This window comes from Trachemys scripta, chromosome 10 (assembly GCF_013100865.1).
Source record: "Trachemys scripta elegans isolate TJP31775 chromosome 10, CAS_Tse_1.0, whole genome shotgun sequence".
NCBI lineage: Eukaryota > Metazoa > Chordata > Testudines > Emydidae > Trachemys > Trachemys scripta.
In genome coordinates this window covers 47,448,308-47,457,508 of record NC_048307.1, presented here as the reverse complement: position 1 = coordinate 47,457,508, position 9,201 = coordinate 47,448,308, and positions in this window count along the sequence as shown.

The window sequence follows — 9,201 nt, the reverse complement described above, 5'->3', positions numbered from 1 at the left end:
ATGCCCTGAACTCAGGTCATGTGATGATGCTAAAGTAAAGCCACCACAACCCCAGATATTAATGTGTTTAGGCCCCTGTTTGCCTTAATCCAGCCCTAATGCTGAAGACATTTTGTTTTCCTCTGAAACATCATGTGGTCATCATTTTTGTGGTACCCATTCATACTGTAAGCAGTTTTGAATGCCAATGAACTCTCTAAATGCTAAAATGTGGGTTAGTGCAGTATAGTGTTGTACCCAGTGTGATGCCAGTGCTGGTGTTTGGAACCAATCATTCACATTCATTGTTCTGTGCCTGAGATGTATAATGGCTGAGAGGGAACTCTCTACACACCAGATGGCTGGGTGTTCAGATACATAAGTCTGTGCCATGAGTCCTGGAGAGCATTTGAAAGACTTAGCAAAGTCAAAGTTACCGAGCAAAGGAGACCGCTAGATTCCTAGGCTGCGTTTTGAACCCACTTATTAACTACGGGCTACAGGGCAAAGATACACTTCAGAACAGCTTCTGTGGATCCCCACACCTGGGACATGTGTGCGCCATCGGCACCGTGCACATGGAACCTTATGAGAAGGTTCCATGTGGTCACTGGAATGTCGGCGTAAGTTCTCTGCAGCCGGCATAAGTTTAGTGCAAGTGTAACGGGGTGAGATTCCCTGTGGCTTAGCTCCTGTTTCACCACTGCAGGGTTTTGGGTCTCATCTTCCCTGCACTCCTTCCGCTTGCTCAGCATAGTTGTTAAGTGGCACCTGCCCCATGTCGTTGTATGACTTCAGTAGCGATATCCTTGGGCTCCTTGGCCAGCCTGGAATTTGGGTCGCTTCTTCTGTCGATCTGGTTTGGGTGGCCAGTTTTCAGTTGGCGCTGCCTCCCTTTATGTCGGGCCGAGATGGTGGATTCCAAACACAAGGTGAGCTGTAAGCAGCATGCTTCTTGCGGGGGGTGAGACATTCCTGTCAGATCAGGATGCACACTGTATGCCGGCCTTAGGAGACGGGCACAGGCTGACAGGGCCGGATTAACTCTCCTGTGGGCCCGGGGCTATTAGATTTTGGGTTTGGAGTGGAGGAGTGGGCTCAGGGCTGGGCAGGGGATTGGGGTGCAGGAGGGGTTGCAGCTCCAGATAGAGGAGTGGGCTCTGGGTTGGGGCCAGAGATGGGACAGGGGGTTGGAGTGCAGTAGGAGGTTCAGGGTGCAGGCTCTGGGTGGGAGTTTGGGGGCTCTGGGCTCGGGTAGGGGGTTGGGGTGCAGGAGAGAGTGTGGGGTGCAGGCTCTGGCCAGGGGGTGCTTATCTCAGGCGGCTCCTGGTCAGCGGCGCAGCAGGGCTAAGGCAGGATCCCTGCCTGCCCTGGCTCCACACTGCTCTGCTCCCCGAGGTGGCCAGCATGTCCGTCCCTGAGGCAGAGGGGCCAGGCCGCTCTGCGTGGTGCACACTGCCTGTGCCCGCAGGCGCTGCCCCTGCAGCTCCCATTGGCCGCAGTACCCAGCCAATGGGAGCTGCGGAGCCAGGCGTGGGGGCAGCACACAGAGATTCCCTGAACACCCCAGGCCTAGAGGCTGCAGGGGCACATCGGCGAGCCGGCGCTCGTGGCTCCTGCCCTGGGGGAGGGGCGCTGGGGCTCGGGGACCCAGTGTCCAGCCTGCGGCACAGAGACTTGCCGTGGGCCAGATTAAAAGAAGCAGTGGGCCACATGCGGCCTGCGGGGCCCCCCTTAGCCTGAGGCCCTGGGCTGCAGCCCCTAAAGCCCCTGCATTAATCTGGACCTGCTGGCTGAGGGGATGCACTTTTTGTGCTGGGTTCGCTCTGTAAGCCTGCAGGGATAGTCAGTATCACCTGACATCCCCGCTCATGGAGGAAGCGCGTAACCCTCCTGCTGCTCGCTCTGCTGGATCGGGCCTGTTCAGTGAGTCTGGTTGTTACAGAACCAGTCAAATGTATTAAATCTCGTATTCAGACATGGTATATGTTAGCTACTGTCCCTATCCCTGAAGGTCCACGGTTGATTAGGTCAAGGCAGCATATATGACAGGTTGCATCTCTTGCAGAGATTTGCAAGGCCCTGCTGGAAATGCCGTTCAAAGCATTAGGCAGCACTGCTCTCTGAATATGGCGTCTCACTCTGATGTCCAGTTTGGTGGAGCAGTGTTGAAATCTTTGTTGAATTAAAATCAGTCCTTTCCTGGGGCTGGTTATACTGCTTGCTGACCTCCCAGGAAGCTGACCAGCCCCAAAGCAGGAGGAAAGTTTACTTGCCAAGAACTGTAGTTATTTGAGTGCATTGCACATCCATCCTCCTCACTCTCCTGACCCTCTCCCTTTGAATATTTATGACAGTAGCGTGAGGTAGTGGAAGGCCCTGCAGCGAATGGGGGTGGCTTCCTTTTATATTTGTGCCAAACACGTGGGCCCCTAAGAAGAAGTGGATGTGCAGCCCCACCCCAGTCATTGTGGCATTGGGGGCACCCAGCTTGAAGAACTGCAGTTATTGGTAGGTGATCTTTTTCCCTTAAATTCCGACTTGGACCAGTTAATATGCTAGGCTTCATAGATGCATAGATTCCAAAGTCAGAAGGGATCCATTGTGATCATTAGTCTGACTCCCTGTATGACACGGACCAGAGACCTGCCCCAAAATAATCCTTGGCACAGATCTTTGAGAAAAAGCATCCAATTTTGATTTATCAATGCAGACATCAGGGCAGCAAGCCCCCCCACCCTCCCCCGACCCCCAACAAAATACTGGCCACTGACCTGAGTGATGCTTAGGAAATGGACAAGAGGCCGTGTCAGTTGCTGGCAAGGTGGAGACTGCCAGATCCTCGTACTTCCTGTATCATAACAGGAACAGTGTGTCGCATGAACAACCTGGCCATGGTGCATGGGCCCAAGGCTGCACAGCACACTGCTCAAACCCCTTCCCCTCTATACCTAGACACCAGCCATGGGCACCCGTCAGAGCTCGCCACCAAGTTACTGCCTGTGTGCTCGATCCGCCTTCCACTCAGGTACCAAGCCAATGTGTAGCGTAACAATAATTCAGCTGAACCTACATTTGAATAAAGACATTTTGTCAGTCGAATTGAACCTTGTCACAGGACTGTTATCGTCTGCTGCCCCAAGATAAATGTCAGCAGCCAAAAAGAGATGGTTATTTTTAAATCCAGAGGTGACAGTCTCCTCTTTCAGTGTCTCTAAATCGTCTTTGCAGAACAGTCCTGAACATATACCAGCTTGGGCACAAAATCCACTTGTCCAGGCTATTACCGATGGAGCAGCTAGTGATATTTGACTTGCCGCCACGGCATGAGTGAGTAGCGTTTTGCAAGGCTGATGTAAATTTGAGATATTAAAATCAATTGTTTTACTTGACAGATCCTGCTGTGATACAGCAGCAGTTGTTTATTGTCTAGTTTGATTGATTTGGGCTTTCTCATTGAATGGAGCACACAGTTGTGCCATTCTGAGAACAGTGGTTCTATGAAAGTACAGCTCCTTTTAGCGCGTACAGCTCTAATTGGCTGACATATGCATGTGTGTAATTATTTTTTTTAAGGAGTTCATTGCTAAACCAGGGTGAGCTATCCTGCTGGTAGACTGGTTTCATTTCACTGGCTGGTTCAGGTTCCATTTGGCATGCCACTGTACTACTTGTTATCAGATGATAATGGGATTAATCTCCATCAGCCTTATAAGAGGACATGTCCTTCCTTAGAATTCATAATCACTCATTTTTTGTCATGTAACTTTTGATCTACGGCTAAAATAGAAAACGCAAGATAATTCTTTGCCAAAGCTGCCACGTCTCTAGTTTTTGGATCAGGATCTAGCTTTTGGATCAGTCCCCCCTTCCACATTCATGCTCCCTAATACAGCTGTTGTCTTTTCACTCTGCTAACCCAGCTAGAATTTACTTCACTGGCCAGTGCCATGCTCCTGTTTGGACCCACATCTGCATAGGGAAAATGGGCTCCTGGACAGATGTGCAGATGCATTCTTAAGTCTAAGTGGATAAATGCATTTTGAGGTTTAAAGAGATTTCTAATGCTAGCTTTCTCCCCCACTCGTCTATCATTAGCGCAGACATGACAGCTGCCCTGGGAGCCATCTGAAACCGAATTAGGTTGATCAATTGATAGGCTACTGTAGGGTTGTTTTCAACATACTTTCATTATCTTCTGCAGAGGACACAATCTGGAACAGAAGGGTAAATCTGAACCCAGATATGTTTTAAAGGAGAGATGCAGTCAGTGGCCATCCTCTAAGGGCATTTTCTTTCCTTCACAGTGGCTTGTTACGCTAAGAGTTGCATGTTGTTTGGGGCATCAGTGGCAGGTGTGTACTTAGCAACTATCCTCTTGGCACTGCAATTATCCGTAGTCTGAACCTGCAGTCCCGTCCTGTGCTTTGCTAAATTGAATATAATCTGTGGCCTGTGCTCTGGGGTCAAGTCAGAGGTTCCTGTCTGGGCAGATCCCAGTCAGCCTGCGTCAAGGCCTGAAAAAAAGCTTCCAAAATGTCACTGCGCATACTGAAGCTAATGACGTGTTGGTCCTGGCAGTGCAGCGAGCATTGCCTTCTGCACTAACTGAGCAGTCCGCGGTGTGACAGCACGGAGTCAGCCCAGGTGGCGGGCACGCTGGGCCCCTCTTCTGCCTGCAGCATCTGTCAGGCAGGATCACATCAGGGTCAGCATCACAGACTTACTGATGATGGAATAATAGACCGCCTGGATTATCCAGCCTAGAGCCCCTGCAGAAAACAGGGACCCTCTGCTGTACAGTGGATACCCTTATCCTTGTCTTGAGAGGCTCTTTTGTGTGCCTTAGCAATCCCACTAGGTGATCTAGCCGTCCTTATCCTCATTTGAATTGGTAAGACAGCTGCATCTTCTCATCTCCTGTAACCTGTTACTGCTGGTTTTATTACTAGCCCCAAAGGGGGTCACTTGGTGACACAAACGGCTGCTAAATGTAGAGCAAGTACACTGACATCCCTGTGTTTCAGCCTGTGGATTACTCTGCCATACAAGGCCAGAGGGTCCAGGAATATAGCTGGGTTTAAAAAGAGGAGTGGGAGAGGTTAGATAATTTCATAGCTGCACGAGCAATAGTGGAATCGCCCTTAATTCTAAATAATCCTAAAGAGCTTTAGAAAGTATAGCTGCAGCAGCACTGAAATGCAGCCATCTCTGGAGTGGAGAGCAGCAAGCAACCAATACATCTCACCCAGGTGAGAGGAGGGACAGAGGAGCAACACCATCTCCACTCTAATTAAAAAAGGTTGTGTGATCTTTAATATCCAGACAGGTCAGATAGGTTTCTAAAGTCTCATCCTAAAGACCCCTATGTGGCAAACTAAATCTGATCCTGTGCTCCAGGAAGAGAACACTGTGGTGTATTGAAAACTAAGTTAAAATTACAAAACTATTACTTTAAGTTTTTAAGGGTTTTCCTGGTCCTGCTTGCAGGCTAGGGGGCTCTGTAGGGAAGCTTGTGATCTGGGTCTGTCAGCAGTTAGTCTGCAAAGAGCAAGGAGGGGTGAGCTATGCTTCGCTGCCTTAGGGACCAGCCTGCTTTATCTCCCAGCTTTTGGTGCTTGTGTGCAAAGGTTCTGGATTTCAAGAAATAAAGTAGGGGTACGCTCCGACGTTCCAGAAAGAGCATTGTATGTTTTTACCTAGTTTCTCTGTTTATGTGCCAAGAACATAACAGATCCTGATTTTGGGGGGCCAGGAATTATTTTTGTCCCCAAATAGAGCATTACTCCATTGTCCAGGTGCATTATGAGTTGCATATTTATTTAGTTTTAAACTATTTATTTAGGAAGTTGTAACGAGTTTACAAACTCTTCCCGTGTAAATATCAGAAATGAAGCAATTGTTACACTAGTGAGCTGTTGTTTAAAGGGACATTATCCGGGAATATAATCATCTGATCTTTCTGTTGAACAGGGTGTTATTCTATTAACAAGTGAGCATCATTACAACACCTATGTCATTTCTAGTGATTTTATTAAATGGAGTGAAATCTCTATATACACGTATTTAACAGGCCAGTATGTCTATCAAAAATTGGACAGGGTGTGCTGGGGGTTTTTTTTGGTTTTGGTTTTTCTTGCAGGTGAACTTACTTTATCTGAGTACTGAATAAAAGGTAACCAGATATCTAAGTGTCTATCTGTCCTCTGTTTTGTTGGGTATGTAATTGGTGTGTTAATTTTTCCATAATCACACCCTCCTGTATTTTTTGAACCATTCCTCAATAGTTGGGCTATTTTTCTTTTTCCAATGAGAGGCGACCAATAGCTGAGAAGCTACTGGCAGATGAGGGATTAATTCTTCGTTTCCTTTTGTGTGACCGTTTCCATTAGGAAGCTCCAGGAGGTTTGCCAAAAGCTCATTTGGTAATAAATATCCAACCATTTGTGATATTTATTTGGTTACAGATACTCTATAATGACTGGCCATGTCCGCCATATATGCATAAAATCTCCTCTTTTACCACAGTTCTCCAATATTGATCCCCATTCAATCTGGCTCTATTTTTTAACCTGACTGGTGTGAGATGCCGTTGAAACGGTATCTTAATTCCATATGAATCATTGGCTATTGGCCACTGCTAGAAGCGGAGAGCAGGCTTGATGGATCCATGGGTTGAGCCAGTCTGGCAAATCCTGTATTCTTAGTTGCTTCCCTGTTTTCAATTATCGCCCTTTACATTTGCTCTTTTAGTTTCCTCTTCACTGGGAAAAAAAAACATGATCAGAAGAGCAGAGCGACTGGAAATGCTGCTCCCTGACAGCAGCAGCAGCAATTGGGGCCCAGGACTGAGATGATAAAACAAAAACCCTAGAACCAAAGGTTAGGGAATTATATGGGATTTATACAGCGGAGGGAAAATTGATTCTCTGGCTTAATCCCCAGTAATGCTTTGTTTAAAGTTATTAGGCTGTGATTTATGGCCAGTCCTTTCATGTGGCAAGAAATCCAGGGCCAGCCTAGAGCTGCAAGCCGGTGAAGGAAGAAAGGGTTTTCATGCAGGGTGGGGCCACTTGTCTTTGCATTGGCAAGAGAGCCCCAAGGCCCGACGAAATGCAATGGACGGGATGATGCTGGCAAGTGGAACTCGTGTTTCCTGAATAGATGGGGCATTGACCAAACAGGAAAATGGAGTCCTTTTAAAAACAGCTTGTGGATCTCTATGGAGAGACTCCTCAGTATTGAAGCCAATGCAGAGCAGAGTTATTGTGAAGGCCTGTGCAGTGTGCAGGTACAGTCAAACCAATCTAGAAACTAATATCAGTGGCTGGTTTAAGGAGCTGTGCTGTCTAAAGTTGCACCCTATAGGTTAGGAAAAGCTCATGCATTTAGGAACAAATTATTATTTGTTGGTTGTATTACTGTAGTGCTTAGGAGCACAGTTACGGCCCAGGCCCCCATTGTGCTAGGCACTGTACAAATATAGAACAAAAAGACAATCCCTGCCTGCAGTCAAACCTGTGTAACCCCATTGACTTCACTGGAATTGCACTGACGTAGAGGGGTCAGCTTTTGGTCGATAAGGGTGAATATAGGGATAATAGCAATGGTACCTGTCTAAGAAAGGGCTATTTTAAGAACGAACTGTCTTTCCCAGGATGTTTGTGTGACTTGGAAACCCTAAGTGCTTAGGAGAGGTTCTTATTCATAGAGTCAGAACATCCAGATGACACAATCTGACAGTAGCAGCTGAGAATGGAGTGGCACTAGAGAGAGCTAACAGCAGAGAAATTCCCCATCCCATAGTGTAGAGCTACTGCTTTCTATTGCCTTATCAAGCTCAGACACATACTCTAGCATATACTGGGCAGATGTCCCTCTGCTAAGTTAGCCGGGTCATTCTTAGCGGTCTGCCTAGTAGGTATTTCTGCTGCTGCTGCGTCCATCACGGAGCCCGGGGTTTTAATTAACAACACATACAGCAGCTGTAGCACTTGGCAACCGTTAATTACTCCCCACAGCATCTGTCTGAGGTAGGGGCTGTGAATCTTTTATCCCTGTTTCACAGATGAAAACGCTGAGGCGAAGGGCAACATTTTCCAGCTTGGCTTCCTAAACTGAGGAGCCCAACTCCATATGTAGGCACCAAAATACATGGCCTGATTTTCCAAGGTGCTGAACCACCAGCTCCCATGGAGCAAGCCCAGGGACGCTGGGCCGGCGTCTCTGCTGGCGGACACTGCTGCAGCCCCAGTGATTTCATGGTGCTGTGCTAATTTACACTAGCAGATCATTTGTCTCATTAGCCAAAAGTGCTACTTTTACCATCGTTCTATGGTGTGTCCCAGCTTGGATGCCATCACAAGTGCGGCTGCATTGCAATGCACCATCTGGCTGCTCTTACAGCGTATGAAACACTGTGACACAGCAATGGGCCAGTGATGTTCAGAGAGCATAGGAAGCAGCACTGACTTTCTGCTGTTGTGGGGATGACATGTAGAAGACATGCAGTAACCGCAGGGAATATGATCGGTATCCTAGAGACTCCCAAGAGCTTGTGATAGTTTATAGGTGCCCATGTTTAGCGCATGCTCATTCCAGTCAGGATAACATGCTGCTTTCTTTTCACACGACTGGAGGTCATATTGCCTCCTAAAATAAACCAGAGGAGCATCACATGGCCTTGGCAGAGCTGAGATTTCAGAGCTAGTGGTAAAAAAATCCCAACCTGAACAGAGAGGATAAAATAGAAAAAGAAAAGGGAGATTAAATAGATACACGCACAGGGCTAGCTTTCCAGTGAGTGTAAGTTGGCCGGTCTCCATTGAAGTCATGTCAGTTTACGCTAGCTGAGGGGCTGCCCCGTTGTTGTGTGTGTTAGTGTGCACACACTCTGATGCTAAAGCTGACTTTTCCCAAATTGCTCAGTAATTTTCTCTAATTGAATGAAGACTCAGGACTGTCCGAGCCATTGACAACACGGAGCCCTTATTAATAAAGCATCTGGATTTGAAATTAGCTGGAGAAATGACCCTAAAAAAGACAAAGCGGAAGAGAGACTAAGTAAAACAAGTGGTTTCTAGGAGCAGTTTGTCTCTGGAGCTGTTCGGTCTCTTAGTGTCCTCCCAACCTCTGTATATTTTAACTGTTTGTGGGACTGGTTCAGATGGAAATAATGCCTGTTTGGTACAATCATTCTGCCTTCCTGCCCTACAAAGCCTG